Source organism: Lithobates pipiens, unplaced genomic scaffold (assembly GCF_037356315.1).
Source record: "Lithobates pipiens isolate NorthernLeopardFrog02 unplaced genomic scaffold, aLitPip1_a1.2 Scaffold_19, whole genome shotgun sequence".
Classification (NCBI taxonomy): Eukaryota; Metazoa; Chordata; class Amphibia; order Anura; family Ranidae; genus Lithobates; species Lithobates pipiens.
The window spans coordinates 480,066,361-480,089,572 of record NW_027507764.1 but is presented as its reverse complement, the minus strand read 5'-3'; the positions used below and the strand labels follow the sequence as shown (position 1 = coordinate 480,089,572).

General features: G+C 45.9%; 1 protein-coding gene across 2 annotated transcripts in view; it reads right to left on the bottom strand.

Moving 5' to 3' along the window:
* ZC2HC1A (zinc finger C2HC-type containing 1A) overlaps nt 1-23,212 on the bottom strand; it is a 162,135-nt gene that overhangs the window by 25,386 nt on the left and 113,537 nt on the right. The gene's annotated exons all lie outside the window — the stretch shown is intronic.

Here is a 23,212-nt window from a genome sequence, read left to right as displayed (position 1 = left end):
CTGCCTGTTGTAACCCATTACATTTCACCTTTCATCAGTTTACAGCAGTGAGATAATTGAAATGGAAATTCTTATAAGTAGCCATGGGAAACTGCACTTGGCTCTTTTTGCATTATACCCTAAATCAGTTAAGTCAATGAGACTACTGGATTAGGAAAAAATTAATAAAAGTTATTATATATATATTGTATACTTCCGGTAAATAACTTTAGTACTTACTGGAAGAGTTGAGAGTGCTAGGAGGTCCTTCTCATCCCCCCAGCACTAATCTATATGTTTTCTCAGTCTCCCAGTAAATATGTTCTATCAGTCAGTCCTTACACACAACAAAAACACAGCAACAAATAAATATGACTCGCTGAGGAAATCCCATTTGTACTAGGTGCCATTTAGCTGGTGGAACTGCAGTCAATGAAACTGCATATAAAATATCCAGATGTATGTTTCTCAGAGAGATTTTTTTTTATTGTTGCCATGGCCACCATATATGTATAGCTTTGCAATAAAAAAAACAAAGGCTGCCACCCTTGAAACCTGCTGCCCCTAATATGTCCCTTCTACAAACCCAGGCCTGCTGTATATTTTTACCACTTACATGTCCCTTTACAAACTTGGGCCTGATGCTTACTATTACTGCTATTATGTCCCTTCTACAATTCTGGTCCTGCTGCTTATTAGAACTGCTAATATGTCTCTTCTACAAACCAAGGCCTGTGGCCTATTTTTACTGCCAATATGCTCTTTCTACAAACCTGAACCTGCAGCTTATTATTAAAGCCTAAATGTCCCTTCTACAAACACAGGCCTGTTGCATATTTTTACTGCTTAGATATCTTCTACAAACCTGGGCCTGCAGCTTATTATTAAAGCCTAAATGTCCCTTCTACAAACCTGGGCTACTTCTTATTTTTCCTGTCATGTGCCTCTTCTACAAACCTGGGCTTGCTGCTTATCTCTGAACTCTGATCTACTACATATACAAGCCGAAGGAAACAAACTAATGCTTTAAAGTGGTTGTAAACCCTGTTACACCACTGTTACCTACAGGTAAGCCTATAACAAGACTTACCTGTAGATACCTTGAATATCTCCTAAACTTGCACAGTTTAGGAGATATTCAGTATATGAGCTGCTGCCGTTATCACCGCATGTACAGCGAAGAAATGGGCTGCTGGTGCCATTTTTCAATAGATGTGCCATGACCGGCGGCTCCCGCGTGCATGAGCGGCAGTGACGCCATCGTGGCTCTGGCCAATCACAGCAGGAAAATCTCCACGCTGTACTCGAAGGGCCAACGCCGATCCAGGGCATCATTCTAAGGTAAATATTTCATAATGAGCTAGTGTGTGAGATGCATACTAGCTCATTATGCCTTTGCCTTGCAGGTTTTTTGTTTTTGTTTTCCAAGGTTTACAACCTCTTTAATACAAAATATCTATAATATTACTTAACCACTTCCCACCCAAGGATGTCAAATATGACGTCCTGGACTTTCAGTGTGAATATCTGAATGATGCCTGCAGCTACAGGCATCATTCAGATATCCTTGTTTTCAGCAGCGATTCTGTGCACCATAAGAATGATCATAGCGGCAGTTCCGCCGCTATGATGGTTCTTACAGGCGGCGGGAGGGGACATTTCCCCCTTCCCGCCGTCATCCGGTGCTTCTCCTTGCTCTCCCGTGCCATCAGGGACCAGGAGAAAGAATCGGCCGCCGCTGGATGACGAGCATAGAGACGTCCGGTAACCAGATGGTCACCAGTCATCTCTATGACCGTCAGAGGCCCAGGCGCGCCGTTATGATCACGGTAAGCATGAGATTGTGGATTTTTTTCCCGATCTCATGCTTTCCAGCCTGGAGGAGAGATATGGGGTCTTATTGACCTCGCATTTTCTCCATAAAGAGGACCTGTCACGAATGAGTCCTATTACAAGGGATGTTTACATTCCTTGTAATAGCCATAAAAGTGATAAAAAAAAAAAAAAGCTGTAATAGAAAGTAAAAATAAAAAAATAAAGTAAAAAAAATAATAATTTGAAACGCCACTTCTAGCTTGCGCTCAGAAGTGAACGCACATGTTAGTCCCGTCCACATATGTAAACGCTGTTTTAAACCACACATGTGAGGTATCACCGCGTGCGCTAGTATGCGAGTAATAATTCTAGCACTGCACTAGACCTCCTTTGTAACTCTAATCATGTAACCTATAAAAAAATTTAAAGCGTCGCCTGTGGAGATTTTTAAGTACTGAAGTTTGGCGTCATTCCATGAGCGTGCGCAATTTTAAAGTGTGCCATGTTGGGTATCTATTTACTCGGCATAACATCATCTTTCCCATTATATAAAAAATTGGGCTAACTTTACTGTTTTGTCATTTTTTCCAAAAAAAACATGTTTGAAAAAATAGTATTTTTTGTACTCACCGTAAAATCCTTTTCTCTGTAATTCACCGACCGACACAGCTCCTCTCTGCAACAAATGGGTTGTTAGCCTTATCACTAGGAGAATACTAGGCATAGTTGTAACACAACACTCAGAACTCTTAGTTCCGCCCAGGGGGGCGGTCCCTCATGCTACAACCCCTCACCCTGCAAAGCAGCCTCAGTATGTCAACAAGCAGTATAACGCGTAAAGATAAAAGGAGGGGTGCGTGCTGTGTCGGCCGGTGAATTACAGAGAAAAGGATACAAAAAATACTATTTTCTCTTATATTCACAGACCGACACAGCTCCTCTCTGTAACAAATGGGACGTCCCCAAGCAGTGCCAAAACGAGGGGTGGGAAAAACAGCATAAAAACTTCACTCACCATGGCAAGTGGGAACTAGTGAAACTATACCCACAAAAAAACAGCAGTGCATGGAAAACCACCACAAAAAACGGTATCCTCAACAGGAGTGATCCCCAAGACCGCACCAAACTGCGGAAGTAATGCAACAGTGCATTAACATAACAGTACTGCGTTTTTCTCGAAAAAAAACAGGAATAAATATCTATTGCATATTCAATTGCAACTACATGGCCACCTGCAAAACTTTGCGGCCAAAACAGGCATCAGCCAATGCACTGACGTCTACCTTGTATAACTTGGTAAACGTATGGACAGACGACCAGGTCGCCGCCTTACACACCTGAGCGACGCTTGGTGTCGGAAGGCCCAAGACGTTCCGATTGCCCTTGTGGAGTGGGGCGTGACCAGAAAGGGGGGCACCTGCCCCTTCAAGGCATAGGCTTGTACTACAATCTGTCTGATCCATCTGGAAATGGTGGCCAACGAGACCGCTATGCCTTTCTTTGGACCAGCCACTGAAACAAACAGTGAGTCTGACTTCTGAAAGGGAGCTATGGCAGAAAAATACACCTTCAGAGCCCTAACCACATCAAGAGCGTGAAGGGCCACCTCCTTAGGGTGCTTCAGCTTAGGGCACAGCGATGGTAATACAATGTCCTCATTGATATGAAAAGCCGAGACCACTTTTGGTAGAAAAGAGGGCTGCAGGTGCAACACCACCTTATCCCTGTGGATAACCAGATACGGCGACTTGCAGGACAAGGCCACCAGTTCCGAAACCCTCCTGGCCGATGCGATGGCCACTAGAAAGAACACTTTCTGAGAAAGAGTCAACAGGGGAATCTCCCTGATATTTTCAAACGGCGGTTTTTGAAGCGCCAACAACACCAGGTTCAAATCCCATGGGGGTAACAGTGGACGCACCGGAGGGACTACATGTCGTACCCCCTGAACAAAGGTACTCTCTAAGGAGTGCAATGCCAGGGGTCATTGAAAAAAGACAGCTAAGGCTGAAATTTGCCCCTTGATGGTGCTTAATGCCAATCTCTGGTCTACTCCTTGCTGGAGAAACAGCAGGATCCTGGATATGGAAAAGGAGCGCGGATGCTATCCTTTCTCCTCACACATGGAGATGTAGGCCTTCCAGGTACGAAGATATATCTTCCGAGAAGATTTCCGTGCTTTCAACATAGTTGGAATCACCGAGTCCGACAGACCCCGGTTCCTCAACACCTGGCTTTCAAAAGCCATGCCGTTAAAGCCAGTGATGGTAAAGTAGGATAGAGAATCGGACCTTGAGATAGAAGGTCCTCTCGCAGCAGCAGTCGCCAGGGAGTGTCTGCCACCAGACGCACTAGGTCTGAGTACCAAGGACACTGAGGCCAATCTGGGGCTACCAGTATTACTGGGATCCCCTTGGCTTCCCCTCTGCGAAGCAGACGTGGCTACAGTTTCAGTGGAGGAAAGGCGTAGATCAGCTGGTACTGATCCCACAGAGCCACCAGCGTGTCTAATGGATCTCTTGTCCTGGACACAAATCTTGGCACCTTCGGATTGAGACGGGAGGCCAGCAGATCCACTTCTGGTGTGCCCCACTTCAGGCACAGCAACCTGAATATCTCCGGATACAATGCCCATTCTCCTGGGTCCAGCATCTGTCGACTCAGATAGTCCGCCTGCCAGTTCTCCACTCCCGGGATGTAAACGGCTGACAGGGCCGGTACGCATCGCTCTACCCACCGAAGTATGCGAGTGACCTCTCGTGCAGCAGCTGAGCTTTTTGTTCCCCCTTGGTGATTGACATATGCCACAGCCATGGCGTTGTCTGACTGTATCCTGATCGGACGTCCTTGAAGGCTCATAAACCATGTGTAGAGGCACAGCCTGATCGCTCTCAATTCGAGCAGATTGATTGGCAACTCGGATTCTTCTGTCGACCAGAGGCCCTGAGCCGACTGAACCACCATCACTCCACCCCAGCTGGATAGACTGGCGTCCATTGTGATCACCGTCCATTTCAGAGGAAGGAACGATTTTCTGGACTGAAGCACCGGGAACCTCAACCACCAGATCAGTGAATCTCTGACTGACTGGCTCACCTGGATCTGTCGATCCAGGGACAACTGAGATTTGTACCATTTTGTCAAAATCTCCTTCTGCAGGACTCTGGTGTGGAACTGAGCATAAGGTACTGCCTCGAAGGAAGCTACCATGATACCCAGTACTCACATGCAAAAGTGGAGCGACGACCACTTGCGGTTCATCAGCAGTTTTACCGTGGATCTGAGAGTCTGCAATTTGTCTGAAGGGAGAAAAACGCTCGCTTCCCTGGAGTCCAACAGCAAACCTAGGTACTCCAGATGCTGGGTTGGCACAATTACCGACTTTTTGAGGTTCAACAGCCACCCAAAGTCTTGCAGGGTTTGCATGGTGATTGCCACATCCTCCCCTAAGTCTGAGTTGGAAGATGCCCTCAGGAGGAGATCGTCTAGGTATCCCACGATCGCGATCCCATGTTGTCGCAACAACGCCAAAACTGGCCAGGCCAAAAGGAAGAGCCACAAACTGGTAGTGGGCTTCCCCGACTGCCGAAGGCATATGTGGACTTCCACTTTTGATGCTGAAGGCATATGGGTATGTGCAGGTACGCATCCTGGATGTCTAAGGATGTCAGGGAGTCCCCTTGATGGAGTGCAGCAACTACTGAGCGAACTGATTCCATTCTAAACCTCTGCATTTTCACAAAGTGATTGAGGGCTTTTAGGTCCAAAATCGGACGTACCCCTTCCTTCTTGTGAACTACAAACAGATTTGAGTAGAATCCCTGGAAGCATTCTGAGTCCGGAACCGGTACAATCACCCCGCGATTGAGAAAACAGGGCCTCCCGGCGAACCGGGGATACGGGTATGCTGGAGGGGAAGAATCTGAAGAAACTATCTTGTAGCCTGTGGAAATCAGATTGCAGACCCATTGGTCGGATAACCGGGAGGACCCCTGGGCTGCAAATTCCCGAAGATAACCCCCACCCGAGACATGGGTGGGGGCAAACCTTCATGTGGTAGCACTTTTATTCGCAGGCTTGTTAGGCTTGTGGTTCCAGGGACGTTTTTGACCGTCCGTGGGCATCCTGTCGGGCTAGGGGACGTTTTGTCGAAGCTCCGGGCGGACAAAAACGCCGGTTGTGAGCAGAAAAAGAGGGCCCTTGCCTACGGTGTGGCTCCTTAGCCTTCCTGGCCTGTGGGAGTAGGGTACTCTTACCACCGGTGGCATTTTTAATAATGTCATCTAATGAGGCTCCAAAAAGCCAGTCGCCAAGGAAGGGAAGATCCGTCAGGGCTTTTTTGGATGCCTGGTCAGCAGACCAGCATTTTAGCCAAATTAGGCACCTCAGCACCATAGCTGACACTGAGGCCCTGGATAACAGAGGGAGAGTATCCAGGGCTGCGTCACAGACGTACTTAAGGCCTTGCACTAGCTGGTCTGCTAGTTCCACACAGACAGGGGAGGCCTGTTGCTCTTCCAATTCGCGGTGCAAAAGTTTTGCCCACTCAGTCAGTGTCTGCGACACAAGTGCTGATGCCAATACAGGTTGCACGGCTGACCCCACAACCGTAAACAAGGAACGAGCCACTGCCTCGGCCTTCCTGTCCGTGGGATCCTTGAATGCAAGTGTCCCCTCAACCGGGATCGTGGTTACTTTATTTAACCTGGATACTGGGGGGTCCACAACCGGAGGAGCCGACCATTTTTTGAGAAGGCTTTCCTCAAAGGGGTAACGCACCGCCATGTATTTGGGGACCGAAAAAGGTCCTTGTAAATAAACTTGTCAAAATAAGTCAGATACGGGAACACCTTAGGTGAACGTGCTGGCTTGAGGGACCCAAAAGGGACCAGTACATCAGCAGAAGGATCCACTGGCTCCTGAATCTTCAGGGTATCACGCACAGCTGTGATAAGTACTCCAACAAGCGTTTTGTCTCGCCCGGACCTGGACGGGGACTCATCCTCACTATCCGAACAGTCCTGGTCAGCGTCATCTGACAAGACAGAACAGGGGTCACCAGCCTCAGCAGGATCCGAGTCTGCGTCAGAGCTCTCCCCAGAGGACGGGGGGCAGGGGCCGCTTTTTAGCTCCTTTCTTCCCACGCACTGCCTCCATCTTGGAAACTAACTAATTGAGGACCGCCGTCAGGGTGTCCATGGGTACTGCGCAGTCCGCAGGTGATCCGGTTGCAATTGCCTGGATTTCGGGGGAAGAAACACCAGTTTCTAAAGCCATGCTGACCCTACCCTGTCTGCCACCTGAAGGGGACTTGGGACAGTGACAGTCCCACCCTTGCTACCGCTGACTGAGGGGCTCTAACCCGCCAGACTCACCAATCTGAGGAGTTCTGCTCTGTTCACAAGTAGTGCCTGTAGACCCTGAGTGCTCCCAGGTGCAGAGGAAACCAAAACTGTGTCGGTGGCAGTCCGTCAGAATGATCGCTAAACGATCTGAAAAATGTGCTCAGGCTTCAATAAAATGGCCGCCCAGCATCCAGTAAACAGACAGGAAACTGAGATACACATGCAGCTGCTGGTGGAGAACACTGAAACATGCTCAGGCTTCTAAAAAATGTCCGCCAGTGTCCTGAATAGGAGAGCACTGGGAAAATGGCTGCTTGAAGCCCAGAAAGACATGCTGCCCTCGCCTACACCAAAAATGGCCGCCAGCTCCATGTGGGACAGAGACAAAATGTGACAGAGACACAGCACTGCACTGAAAACACAGCCAGATCCTCACAGGCACCTCCCGGGAGCTTAACACATAGGATCCAGGACACCACCAGCCAGCCAGTCCCCTATCCCAGGTGAAAGCCCTCAGGGATCTTACACACACACACCACTCAGCATCACATGCAGCATCCCCCCGTGAGGGGGAGGGGAGGGAAGACAGGGACAGGGGAGAGAAGAGAGGGAGGTGAGGGACCCCCGAATCGACCTCCCAGGGAATGCCCTGCTGCTCAGCCCCGCCGGGACAGGGAGAACTGTAGTTACTAGTCCTGAAGAGCTGGGAGACATTCCATTCTAGACCTACTCCTGATCAGTACAGGGTAGGCTACTGGCCTCGGCATACTGCGACGCAGACATCAGTAGCCTGGTCATATGTACGCCCCAGAGCATAAAAGCTCACGACCACCTCTGGAGCTGAGGTATGTCGTGGCCTGCCGAGCAGTAGCTGCGACCTGCACACGCTCCATGGCCAGACTGGGGAGACTACAAGGATAAGGGTATCCAGCCTGTCACCCAGCCGGCTGTTGATAGTAGATCACAGGATCATTCATCTTGCGCAAAAACCCAAGCTTCTGCGTAAAAAAGCACGGACCGATGGGCCCGCAGGGTTCCTAGGTCCTTCTCCTTTGCTAGGTAAAATAAAAGTAAGGCTGCTTTGCAGGGTGAGGGGTTGTAGCCTGAGGGACCGCCCCCCTGGGCGAAACTAAGAGTTCTGAGTGTTGTGTTACAACTATGCCTAGTATTCTCCTAGTGATAAGGCTAACAACCCATTTGTTACAGAAAGGAGATGTGTCGGTCGGTGAATTACACAGAAAAGGGTTTTACGGTGAGTACAGAAAATCCTATTTTTTACAACTATGCCTAGTATTCTCCTAGTGATAAGGCTAACAACCCATTTGTTACAGAGAGGAGCTGTGTCGGTCGGTGAATATAAGAGAAATTGCAATGGCTGCCAATTTATTCCCTAGGGCAGTGATGGCGAACCTTGGCACCCCAGATGTTTTGGAACTACATTTCCCATGATGCTTCACCACACTACAGAGTGCCAGAGCATCATGGGAAATGTAGTTCCAAAACATCTGGGATGCCAAGTTTCGCCATCACTGCCCTAGGGTGTCTGCTAAAAAAATATATATATATATATAATGTTTGGGGGTTTCGAGTAATTTTCTAGCAAAAAAATAATGATTTTTACATGTAGGAGAGGAGTGCCAGAATAGGTCCGGTATGGAAGTGGTTAAAGAAACAGTAATTTTTATCATCATCACCCTGCTGTTAAAGGAGTGTTCCCAACCCTGAATGTGTTCCTAGTTTTTATAAATGAAATGGGTGAAATTCAATTGTATCTGTTACACCTAATATTTTAGTCCTGAAACTCTTTATCCAGTAACCATTGAGTGGTTTAGCACTCCAACGTTCACCAAACACTAAAATGCACCTTTTCAGTAGCCTGGCCCTAATCCAAATGTTATCAAACCCTGTGTGGTTATTTTTGTTTTCTTATGGGGTTCTGGGTGGCACTGAAGCCTCTTCTCACACAGACGTGTGTTGGCAGGTGCAGTCTCCCACTGTAGGTAGTGCTCGACCAAAACGCAATGCAGGATGGGGAATTAGTCGTGAGAAACTTGGTTCCTCTATGACTTCCTGCGCTCAACAGGGGGAACATCTGTCCGGTTGGACGCTAATGCCCCCATAAACTTAGTGACCATCTTAGGGCAGGGCAATGTCTATTTAAGACACTGGCCTCCAGGTTGGTGCGCATTTTGTGAGTGGCAGCCAGAGTCTGACAGGGAAAGTACTAAGGGACAGTGTAGGAACTATGTCTACCTCACTTTAGGAAGTCTGCCCAGTGGGTGTGGTCCGGCCACATTCCGTCCCTTGTTGTAGATGCTGTCGGCATCTTTCAAGTTCCTATTTTGGACGCGCGTTTACTGTCCACCACACCACGCTACACAATGCTCACACTTGCAATCTTGTGGCTGCACCTCTTGCTGTACACATCTCCACAAGCAAACTCTAAGAAATCTCGCTACTGCTCATCTGACCTGTGTGTCCATAGAAGTTGGGATTGGAGGCTGCTTGGTGGAGTGGCATCTTAATGGCAATTATTTATTTTATTCTTTTCGTGAAAGGTTTGTTTTCCTCACAGACAAGCATTGTATGGTTAACTTTAGATGCTTAATTTTGAGGAAAAGAAATCCCCACAGTATAATGAAATTAAAGTATTGGCTGCTCATTCGCTCCATCCACTTTATTTCTATATATAAACAAAATACCATTGCAATTTCTATTTCACAATAGGCCTTGAACACCATCCAGTTCTCAGGCTTTTGTATGGGGAAGGCAAACATTTAATTCACAACGTTGCCCATAAACTAAAAACACAACATTGGCAGCAACGTGCCTTTAGAAGTGGTCAGTCTTGTTGCACTTAAAGTGGAACTTTTGCAAGAAAACAAAGTCCTGCTAGATGACTTCAGGCTGGCCCCATCTGCAGGTATAGCTATGTAAAACATTCAAAATAAGTACCTATACTGTTTAAAACCCATTAACATACTGTCTCAGAATGCTCTGCACATGCTTGGTTGCTCTTCATGTTTAAGCTTGGACATGTTTGTAGAGGCTGATAGCCTTAAAGTAGTTGTAAAGGCACAACGGTTTTTACCTTTATGCATTCTATGCATGAAGGTAAAAAACCTTCTGTGTGCAGCAGCCCCCCAAATACATACCTGAGCCCCCTCACAATGCAGCAATGTCCACGTGAGCCTTTCCTCTCAGGGGACTCACACTCCTGATTGGCTCCTGCTGCTGTCAATCATAGCCAGTGAGCCAATTGGGAGATGGAGGGGCAGGCCAAGTCGCGGCTTCGAGTGTGAATGGATACACACAGCCACGGGTTGCAGTAGCACTGGCGTGGTACTGAATTCGGCCTCTATGGATGCCTAATGCTGGATTCGAGAGGGCGCCTGCAAGGTAACCCCCCCGAGGAAGCGATTCTCCTAGGGGGGTTTTCAGATGTGGGGAGGAGCTGCGAGAGCCACCGGGGGACCCCAGAAGAGCTGCACAGTGGAGGCAAGTATATGTTTGTTATTTTTTTTTTTTTTACCACTTTCATTTTAAAATAGGTGGCAGCAACATGCCTCAACAAGGGACAAGAACAGGTTTAACCCAATGTAACATCCCCTCTTGTATTAACAACACTCTGTAAGCATCTGAGAACTGAGGAGAACAATGTATTATTTGTTTATGAGATCAGTGCATTCTGATTGGGGGTTGTGGTAGTTTACTCAGGGCGTGGCAGCAATTATGTGGTGCTGTGGAGAGAGGATTAGGGTCCTTTCACACGGGGCGGATCAGTTCTGATCCGCCCCGTGGATATCCGTTTGCTCAGCGGGGATCACTCCGCCGATCCCCGCTGAGCAGGGAGATGACAGGTCCGTCTCTGCATACTGCGCAGGGACGGACCTGTCACAGCGCCGCTCTCCCCTATGGGAGATCGGATGACGACGGACCGCAGTGCCCGTCGTCACCCGATCCGATCCGCAGACGGATGGAAAAATAGCTTTTTCCTCCGTTACACTTTTTCGGATCGGAGCGGGTCGGATGTCAGCGGACATGTCACCGCTGACATCCGACGCTCCATAGAGCTCTATGGAGCACCCGTTCAGGTCCGCCTGAAAAACTGACAGGCGGGCCTGAACGGGACGTCAGTGTGAAAGGGGCCTTAAAGTAAATCGATTTGTTTGCCCTGCATGGACAAAGCACAGGTTCCTTTAACCACTTCCCACTGCCCGCAAATGACGGCCGCAGAGTGGCTCTATTATCCTGACTGGGTGTCCTATGATGTCCAGCAGGATGAGCCGCGAGGGCGTGCAGCGAGGCTAACGGCAGTGCGGTGTGTCGCCCTGACACTCCGATCCCGGTAAAGAACCTATGACGTAGGTTCTTTAACATGTGAACAGCTGTGTCCAATCACAGCTGGTCACATAGTAACCAGGAAGTGACGTTTATTGGCTTGTCCCTCTATTCGCGCTAACAAGGTGCGAGGAGAGGAGATCTGATCAGCGGCTCTCCTGACGAAAGGGGGGGGAGGCGCATTGATTAGCAGTGCAGACCCATCTAGGATGACCACTAGGGATGCCAACCCATGCCCATCATGGATGCCAATCAATGGCCATTAGGGATGCCAATCAGTACCCATCAGTAATGCCCGTCAGTGCCTCAGTGCCGCCTATCAGTGCCACCCATAAGTGCCCATCAGTGCTGCATAGTAGTGCCTCATCAGTGCCATCTCATCGGTGAAGCAGAAAACGTACTTATTTAAATTTTATAACAGAAACAAAGAACTTTGCAGCTCTCACAGGGCTCAGGGAGGCCATGTACAGTGCTATTGATTGCTGAGCCAATTCCATCTTTTCAGAGATGTCCCATCATCTACCTCTGAGACCCTGCAGCATATCTCACATCCCCATAGAAGGCTGATGTTACAACGAACAGGAATCTTTACCAATTTCTTCTACTGCATTTTGTCTCTAACAAGCAATCATTCCATCACCTCCCTATACTAGTACCGGTGTTCGTAAAACTGTCATTATCCAGAAGGGATGCAATCATGCTACAAATCTATATGATGAATAATAGTTATTGCCCAGTAAGCTGGATACATGATTGATTTCCCAATCTGGAAGGAGGACAGCCATCTCTTATATTAATAGAGGAGCTCATGGGCCAAGCGTGTGCTTTTTTACTTTTAAGTAATAACAATGTTATTTGGTGACAAGTGGAGATACATTTTTAAATGTTGGTTTCTAATCATGTTCTGAATCCAATAAACTGTGTCAATTTTGTTATTGCGTCTGGGGTCACTTTATACCTCTTGTCCTGGGAAAACTCTCCCATTGTTTGAAACAGTTACAATTAGTGAGGCCAGCAGTTCCATGACTGATACAGTGGTGTGAAAAAGTGTTTGCCCCCTTCCTCATTTCCTGTTCCTTTGCATGTTTGTCACACTTAAGTGTTTCGGAACATCAAACCAATTTAAACAATAGTCAAGGACAACACAAGTAAACACAAAATGCAATTTGTAAATGAAGGTGTTTATTATTAAAGGTGAAAAAAAATCCAAACCATCATGGCCCTGTGTGAAAAAGTGATTGCCCCCCTTGTTAAAACATACTATAACTGTGGTTGTCCACACCTGAGTTCAATTTCTCTAGCCACACCCAGGCCTGATTATTGCCACACCTGTTCACAATCAAGGCATCACTTAAATAGGAGCTGCTTGACACAGTAAGGTCCACCAGAAGATCCTTAAAAGCTACACATCATGCCGAGACCCAAAGAATTTCAGGAACAATTGAGAAAGAAAGTAATTGAGATCTATCAGTCTGGAAAGGGTTATAAAGCCATTTCCAAAGCTTTGGGAATCCAGCGAACCACAGTGAGAGCCATTATCCACAAATGGCGAAGACATGGAACAGTGGTGAACCTTCCCAGGAGTGGCCGGCCGCCCAAAATTACCCCAAGAGCGCAGCGACGACTCATCCAAGAGGTCACAAAAGACCCCACAACAACGTCCAAGGAACTGCAGGCCTCACTTGCCTCAGTTAAGGTCAGCGTTCATGCCTCCACCATCAGGAAAAGACTGGGCAAAAATGGCCTGCATGGCAGAGTTCCAAGGAGAAAACCACTGCTGAGTAAAAAGAACATCAAAGCTCGTCTCAATTTCTCCACAACACATCTTGATGATCCCCAAGACTTTTGGGACAACATTCTGTGGACCGATGAGACAAAAGTGGAACTCTTTGGAAGGTGTGTGTCCAAGTATATCTGGCGTAGAAGGAACACTGCATTTCATAAAAAGAACATTATACCAACAGTAAAATATGGTGGTGGTAGTGTGATGGTCTGGGGCTGTTTTGCTGCTTCAGGACCTGGAAGACTTGCCGTGATAAAAGGAACTATGAATTCTGCTGTCTACCAAGAGATCCTGAAGGAGAATGTCCGACCATCTGTTCGTGTACTCAAGCTGAAACGAACTTGGGTTCTGCAGCAGGACAATGATCCTAAACACACCAGCAAGTCCACCACCGACCGAATGGCTGAAGAAAAACAAAATGAAGACTTTGGAGTGGCCTAGCCAAAGTCCTGACCTGAATCATATTGAGATGTTGTGGTATGACCTTAAAAAGGCCGTTCATGCTCGAAAACCCTCTAATGTAACTGAATTAGGACAATTCTGCAAAAATAAGTGGGCCAAAATTCCTCCAGGACGCTGTAAAAGCCTCATTGCATGTTATCGCAAACGCTTGGTTGCAGTTGTTGCTGCTAAGGGTGGCCCAACCAGTTATTAGGTTTAGGGGGCAATCACTTTTTCACACAGGGCCATGATGGTTTGGATTTTTTTTCACCTTTAATAATAAACACCTTCATTTACAAATTGCATTTTGTGTTTACTTGTGTTGTCCTTGACTATTGTTTAAATTGGTTTGATGTTCCGAAACACTTAAGTGTGACAAACATGCAAAGGAACAGGATATGAGGAAGGGGGCAAACACTTTTTCACACCACTGTATCTATTATGAATGATATCTATGAAGATGTTTTGGCTAATACAGAATACTGGAACTTTTCATCAATATTAGAATCCAGCATTGACCTGCAATCCATACAGCAAATTTCTACCCCACCACATTCTACTCTATGAATTTCTGCTTTCTGTTCACTATTGAGAAGTCACACAGAGGGCAAACTAAATCTACAGTAAAAAAAAAAAAAAAAAGTGACTGTTGTAAATACTATTTTTTAGATAGTTAAGCCTTGACATTAGGACAGGTGAGCATGCAATGGGTCAAACTGATGAGATAATATACAGTAATATCTAACTTGAGGGATCTCTGTTACGTGAAATGAAGGCAGTGACATTACTACAGTCAGGTGACATTGACACAATTCTAATCTTTTTGGGTCTATACACCACCATAATGGATTTGAAATTAAACAAACAAGATGTGTTTTAACTGCGAACTTTCAGCTTTAATTTGAGGGTATTTACATCCAAATCAGGTGAACGGTGTAGGAATTACAATAGTTTGTATATGTGCCTCCCACTTTTTAAGGGACCAAAAGTAATGGGACAGATTTACAATCATCCATCAAACTTTCACTTTTTAATACATGGTTGCAAATCCTTTGCAGTCAATTACAGCCTGAAGTGTGGAATGCATAGACATCACCAGATGCTGGGTTTCATCTCTGGCGTTGCTCTGCCAGGCCTCTACTGCAACTGTCTTCAGTTCCTGCTTGTTCTTGGGGCATTTTCCCTTCAGTTTTGTCTTCATCAAGTGAAATGCATGCTCAATCGGGTCAGGTGATTGACTTGGCCATTGCATAACATTCCACTTCATTTCCTTAAAAACAATTCTTTGGTTTCTTTCACAGTATGCTTCGAGTCACTGTCCATCTACTCTGTGAAGCGCCGTCGAATTACTTCTGAAGCATTTTGCTGAATATGAGCAGATAATATTACCCGAAACAGAATTCATCCTGCTGCTTTTGTCAGCAGTCACATCATCAATAAATACAAGAGAACCAGTTCCATTGGCAGCTATACATGCCCACACCATGACACTACCACTACCATACTTCACTGGTGGTATGCTTTGGATCATGAGAAGTTCCTTTCCTTCGCTATACTCTTCTCTTCCCATCACTCTGGTACAAGTTGATCTTGGTCTCATCTGCCCATAGGATGTTGTTCCAGAGCTGTAAAGGCTTTTTTTTAGATGTTGTTTGGCAAACTCTAATCTGGCCTTCCTGTTTTTGAGGCTCACCAATGGTTTAGATCCTGACTGAACCCTCTGTATTCACTCTGGTGAAGTCTTCTCTTGATTGTTAAAGAGAAAGTAAACCCTAATGGGTTTACTTCCTCTTTCATTCCCTGCAAAGGTAAAGCATAAAGGACTACTATGCATCGCATAATAGTCCATTGTGTGTCACTTACCTGACACAGGAGCCAGCGATGTCACCGCTGTCCCCTGTAGTCCGGCGCATCCATCTTCTCGCTGTCCATTCGGCGAAGCCGCGATGACATCACTCCTGCGCATGCACACGGGAGCTGCCGCGCGCGGCATATTCCCCGTTGACGGTGCCGCGCTCAGTGCGCCGTAGACAGCGGTGCCTGTCTTTCGGCAAATATCTCCTAAACCGTGTAGGTTTAGGAGATATTTCTTGGACCTACAGGTAAGCCTTAATCTAGGCTTATCTGTAGGTCAAAGTGTGTTGTAAGGGTTTACAACCACTTTAACTTTGACACACATACACCTACCTCCTGGAGAGTGTTCTTGATCTGGCCAGGTGTTGTGAAGGGTGTTTTCTTCACCAAGAAAATAATATTTTGGTCATCCGCCACAGTTGTTTTCCATGGTCTTCCGGGTCTTTTGCATTGCTGAGCTCACCGGTGCATTCTTTCTTTTTAAGAATGTTCCAAACAGTTGATTTGGCCACACCTAATGTTTTTGCTATCTCTCTGATGGGTTTGTTTTGTTTTTTCAGCCCAATGCTGGCTTACTTCACAGACAGCTCTCTGGATCTCATATTGAGAGTTGACAGCAACAGATTCCAAATGCAAATAGCACACTTAAAATTAACTCTGGACTTTTTATTTGCTCCTTGCAAATGGGATAATGAGGGAATAACACACACAGTATCTCACATTTTTGTCAATATTTTATTATATCTTTTCATGTGACAACACTGAAGAAATTACAATTTGCTACAATGTAGAGTAGTGAGTGTACAGCTTGTATAACAGTGTAAATTTGCTGTCCCCTCAACATAACTCAACACACAACACAGTTGTCACATGAAAAGATATATTAAATGATTTACAAAAATGTCAGGGGTGTACTCACTTTTGAGAGATAATGTAAATAAAACAGCTTTTCTTCAGCAAATGAAACAAACAGTCCAAGACCTATATACCAGTCCCGCACATGAGTTTTGGGGGTTCCCAACTGCTTCAGGGTACCACAAAGGCCGCAGGAGCTCAGCAAATCCATTGCCACATGAAAATATAAAATATTTACAAAAATTTAAGGGGTTTTGTGAGCTACTGTGTGTTTATGTGTATATATATATATATATATATATATATATATATATATATATAAATGTATGTGTGTGTGTGTGTGTGTGTGTGCACTGTATATATAACTAATGCAGATCATGTCTGCTTAAATAGTCAAAAATGTATCTCCATTAAAAACGCCTGAAACATGGCTAAATGCGAGTTACTGTGTTTACATGCTGTTACAGGCGTGAACATCCGTCCTGAACGCATTATTTTGCTTTCCAAAAAATTCTAAACTCAACTGCCTAGAAACTACTATAAAAACGACCCTGTGTACATGTACTGAAAATATAACATAGAGGAGCGTTTAGGGGCAGCTGAAAAAAACAAAACGCCCAACTGTTCGTAAACATCTGTTTACCAGCAGCAGTGTACATGAAGCCTAACAGTCTTCCTTAGATTATACACCAAGCGGCACATGCACAGCTCAGTAAACATTCAGGCACTGTTCCTGTGTGCAGGGATGATTGAACTCCTGTGCAGGAGTCCCATCCCATGCTTGCCAATCAAGAGGGCTGAAGAGAAGACTCTGGAGCCAATGAGAGACCTCATAGGGGTCCGACAGTTGGAACTAAGGTAAGTATTGCAGACTTTAGTTCTGCTTTAAAACATAACTGAACCCACCGACTACTGTAAACAGTTTCCCAAAACTGTTATATTCAAGGCAAGCCTCTGATCACACTTGCCAGTGTCTGCTCTCAATAAATCTTTCAAGCCCTCAATTGGCTAGTGCCCTAGCTGGTAATATGTAGAGCACCCATGCAGTGGTGGCTCACCCATAGAGGGCACACGGGCATCGTCTCCCCTATCCATGCGTCTGGCCCCCTGATCTACCTATCAGTGGCACCAGACCATGGATTCCAATGTGGTGGGGTATTTTTTTTTTACGCACCTGATTAGAGCAAGAGGCTCTAATAAGTTTCAAAAAAAGGGTGAGCTCGGAGTTTGTTTGCTGCCCCCCAAAAGAAGAGACCACCAGCCGTCATTGCATCCATGGCAACTTCAGATCTAAATACAGGCCAAGATGGTGATGTCCTTGCCTGTAAATAATAGGAAGGTTACGCTCTGCTTTCATGGTAGGGAAAGGCTAGACTCTCTGTCAGGTGTTTTTGTGTTGTCTGTCTATTTCTGTCAAAGTGATCCCTGGACCATTTTTTTGTCCTTGTATCACAGGGGTAGAAGTGATGGGCAATCTCCATGGTGGTATCAGACACCTAGAAAAGTTTACAAGAATCCTTACTCTCTCATACGATATCAAACGAAATAAAAGGGCCAAAGTCGGTCTTTAAGACCTCATGCACACTGGACGTTATAAAAAATAAAAAAAACAGTAACGTTAGCTGTCGAAAGCTGAAGCTGTAGAATGAGGTTTGCAGCATTTTTGTAGTAGGGTTTTTAAGCTTTTTGTTTAGCAAAACAATAAGCTTATGGCTCAAACACGCTGCTAAATGCAGAATAGCCATGGTTTTCTGCAATTTTTTGTGTTTTTAGGCCTTTTTACAGCTGAAAAACTCCTCTCAAAACCCACTAGTTCTGGGGGTTTTTTCCAGCTACTAAACGCCCCTACAAAAAACTGCTAATAACAGCCTATGTGTGTATGGACACATAGGATAACATGCTGGGGAGTTTATTGAATGTAGAAAAAAAGTCTGAAGCCAAAAACAGCAGCTGTAAAAATGTCCAAAAACATCTAGTGTGCATGAGGGGTAAAAGTTTGAGAAAAGTTAAGCCTTGTACACATGATCGGATTTTCCGCAGAGAAAGTGTCAGACTTTTGCCCGAAGGGCGTGTGCCTGGATTTTGTCTTGCAAATAAACGGTACACAATTGTCGGCCAGCAAACACATACGTAGTGACATACTACGAGCCGATAAAGAGGATGTTCAATTGTCAGTTGCAGCCCTTTGGGCTCCTTCTGCTAATTTTGTTTTAGTAGAAGTTTGTTTTCATTTCACATTTTTCATTTAGTTTCTGAACGGCCATTCGTCAATCAGCCATGTTGCGAAATCGGAAGAGATAGCGCGTTATTTATTATTGGCCTTGAAGTTATTGCTTTGACCCAAGTCCAGGTCCAGAAACAGGAGGAGGATTTCTTGGGCAAATAATTGGTTGCTTTATTAATCGTGACCAATAACTATATTTACTTGTGTATAAGTCGACCAGTATATAACCCAAGGCACCTAATTTTATCACAAAAAACTGGGAAATGCAGCAGCTACTGGTAAATTTCAAAAATAAAAATGGATACCAATAAAATTAAATGAACATAAAATATAGCAGACTAAGTACTGTAAATCCAAGACCAGAGATCCAGCAATGCTTGGGTGGAGCAAGGGGGTGTGACCAAGCACGGGTAAGACTGTAAAGGCTTTGTCATTGGTCACAATCCTGGAGAAGAGCGGCCGCATCTGACACTCGTCTGACAAGGATGCGGTGCGCTCCAGGTACCAGCGCACAGAAGTGGGCAGGTTCTTGCCCAGTATGGCACGGACAACACAGAGCCTGCTGGCATGCAGGAGAAAAGAAGAGAGGCGATATCAGCAGTCAGTCATCGAACTACCCACAGAGGCTGTAGGCACCCACAGATGAGTGGGAGAGACCGAACACCTGCACTGCACCGGAGAAAAGGTAAGTGGGACCCTTACTCAAGTATAAGCCAAGGGGGGCTTATAAAATGTGCTGAAAAACTCGGCTTATACACGAGTATGTACGGTATGTCATATGCCTTTGTTGCGGAAGCCCCAGGAGAATAATCCGGATGATTTTCAGAATTATCTACAGATGACGGACCCCTGCTTTCACCAACTCTTGGCATTATTGACCCCCTACATTAGGAAGCAGGACAAATGCATGAGGCTTTTATTTAATTTTTTTGGTTGAATAATGATTTGATTTGTTATATTTTCTATATTTTTGGATGCATAGAATGCACTTTTTGGTTAAAGTGGAGGGCCACCCTGAAAAAAAAAATACATAAAAAATTAGAAAAAAATCAGAAAAAAAAAATGAATTATTTTTTTTTAACTTACCAGAAATGCCTGTTGCTAGGCACATCATCCTAATCTGCCTCTTCCTCCTCCGCGGAGGTCTTCTGTCTTCTCTCCTCCGTGCGGCGTCTTCTGGGTAATGGGTCGCGCTGTGTTCTGGGAACTGTGTCCCAGAACACAGCGCGCCCCATTCACAAAGGGCTGCACAACTCGCGCATGAGCAGTAGGAAACGGGCAGTAAAGCCGCAAGGCTCCACTGCCTGTTTCCCTTAGCCAAAATGGTGGCGCCGGGACCCGAGACCGAGGGACGGGTCAGCCTCGGGCGGCCGACATTGCGGGCGCCCTGGACAGGTAAGTGCGCTTATTAAAAGTCAGCAGCTACAGTGTTTGCAGCTGCTGACTTTTAATTTTTTTTTTTATAAACCGGCCCTCCTCTTTAAGTTCTATTGGCAGATAGCATGTCTAATTTTATTTGTGTTTTACTTCAAATGACAGTTTTGGAGTAGGCAGTTACATTTTAAAAAATACAATGTAAAATTATTAAACAAAGGATTCCGCGCTTAGGTAAAGGTATAGCTACAGACTCCCCAATTAAAGACACCACGAGGTAGTGCACCAAGAACAAATAATCACAAAAAGGGAAATGGCACTGCTAAAAAAAAAAACTATGGGGAATTGCATAAGTATCACCTAATCATGACGATTTGTAAATTGATATGTGACAGTAATGTCACGTACACAGGACCGGTTTTCCGAAGGTTTTTCCGGCGGAGTTCCTGCGTACACACAATCACACCAAAGTCCGATCGTTAAGAACGCGGTGACATACAGTACGTACGAAGGGACTAGAAAAAGGAAGTTCAATAGGCAGTAGCCAATAGCTTCTGTCTCGTACTTGCTTCAGAGCATGCGTTGTTTTTGGTCCGTCGGAACAGCATACAGATGAACGGTTTTCCCGATAGAACATGTTTTAAATCTTTCCGAAGAAATCAATTCCTCTTTCTAGGTCCATCAGAATTTTCCTAAAAAAAAGTCCAATGAGGCATACACACGATCGGAATATCCGATGAAAAGATTCCGTCTGACTTTTTCTGCCGGACATTCCGCTCGTGTGTACGCGGCATAAAAGATCTATAAGAGAGTGAAAAATGTGTGAAGGTAAGTCCCTATGTAGTGTGATACAGCATATGCACGAGCCAATAAAATCAGAAAAGAAAATAAAAAACCTTATTCACACCTGGAAATTGTTAGTATACACCATGTTGATGGCTAATAGCACGTCCTAATTGCTATAAAAAAATATATATACATAGCAGAGTGACCCACTAATACCAAATATATCAAAAACGGGAGTGTGAAACAAATAAATAATGAGAGTGAAAATTAAATCGATAAATGGAAAAATATAATTTTTTGTACTCACCGTAAAATCCTTTTCTCTGTAATTCACAGACTGACAGAGCTTCTCTCTTTAGACGATTGGGTTATTATGCCACCTTCAGGAGAGGACTAGGCATTACATGTTAACATGTGATAATAAAATTAGAACTTTCTAGTTCCGCCTAAGGGGCGGTCCCTTCGGTAACAACCCCTCAGCATGCTACTGCAGCCTCAGTACGTCAACAAGCAGTATAACGTAAAGAAAAATATGAGGGGTGGGTGCTGTGTCAGTCTGTGAATTACAGAGAAAAGGATTTTACTGTGAGTACAAAAAATCCTATTTCTCTTATATTCACCGACTGACACAGCTTCTCTTTTTAGACCATTGGGACATGGTCTGCGATATTTGTCCTTTAATGGTGCTTAACGCCAATTTCTGGTCCACCACTTGCTGAAGAAACAGCAGGATCCTGGATATAGAAAAGGAGCGCGGATGCCATCCTTTCTCCTCCCACATGGAGATGTAGGCCTTCCAGGTACGAAGATATATCTTCCGAGAAGAAGATTTCCATGCTCTCAACATAGTTGGGATCACCGAGTCAGACAGACCCCGGTTCCTCAATACTTGGCTGTCAATAGCCATGCCGTTAAAGCCAGCGATGGTAAAGCAGGATGGAGAAACGGACCTTGAGACAGAAGGTCCTGTCGCAACAGCAGTCGCCAGGGAGCGCCTGCCACCAGGCGCACTAGGTCTGCATACCAAGGACGCTGAGGCAAATCTGGGGCAACCAGTATTACAGTGATCCCCTCGGCTTTCACTCTGCTAAGCAGACGTGGTAACAGCGCATCTGATGCGTCTGCCCACGGATCTCTTGTCCTGGACACGAATCTCTGCACCTTCTGATTGAGACAGGAGGCCATAAGATCCACGTCTGGTGTGCCCCACCGCAGGTACAGTAGCCTGAACACCTCCGGATGCAACACCCATACTCCTGGGTCCAGCATCTGACGACTTAGATAGTCCGCCTGCCGGTTCTCCACACCCGGGATGTAAATGACCGACAGGGCCGGTACATGACGCTCTGCCCACCGAAGTATGTGAGCGACCTCCTGTGCGGCGGCCAAGCTTCTTGTTCCTCCTTGGTGATTGACGTATGCAACAGCAGTGGCGTTGTCTGACTGGATCCTGATCAGACGCCCTTGCAGTCTCAAAGAGGATGTGGAAAAGCATAGCCCGATCGCTCTCAGTTCGAGCAGATTGATTGGCAACTTGGATTCCTTGCATCGACCAGAGGCCCTGAGTCGACTGAACTCCCATCACTCCACCCCAGTCGAATAGGCTGGCGTCCGTTGTGATCACCGTCCATCAGAAGTAGGAACGACTTCCCGAACTGAAGCACCGGGGACCTTAGCCACCAGATCAGGGAACCCCTGACTAACTGGCTCACCTGGGTCTGTCGATCCAGGGACAATGGAGATTTGTCCCACTTTGTCAAGATCTCCTTCTGCAGGACTCTGGTGTAGAACTGGGCATATGGCACTGCCTCGAAGGAGGCCACCATGAGCCCCAGGACTCGCATGCAGATGCTCGATGTCAACTTGCTGTTCATCAGCAGTTTTACCACGGCTCTGAGAGTCTGCAGCTTGTCTAAAGGGAGAAACACTCTCGCTTCCCTGGAGTCCAGTAGCAAGCCTAGTTACTCCAAATGCTGAGTTGGTACTATCACCGACTTGCCACCCAAATTCTTGCAGGGTCTGCATGGTGATTGCCACATCCTTTTCCAACTCTGAGGCAGAAGCAGCTCAGAAGTCAGAAGGAGGTCGTCTAGGTAACCCACGATTGCGATACCAAACTAAAAGGGAGAGCCAAAAACTGGTAGTGGGCTTCCCCGATTGCAAATCGCAGAAACTTTTGATGCCAGAGGCATATGGGTATGTGCAGGTACGCATCCTGGATGTCTAAGGACGCCAGGGAGTCCCCTTGATGGAGTGCAGCGACTACTGGGTGAACTGATTACATTCTGAACCTCTGCACTTTCACAAAAAGTGATTGAGGGCTTTTAGATCCAAGATTGTACGTACCCTTTCCTTCTTGGGAACTACAAACAGGTTTGAGTAGAACCCCTGGAAACATTCCGATTCGGGAACAGG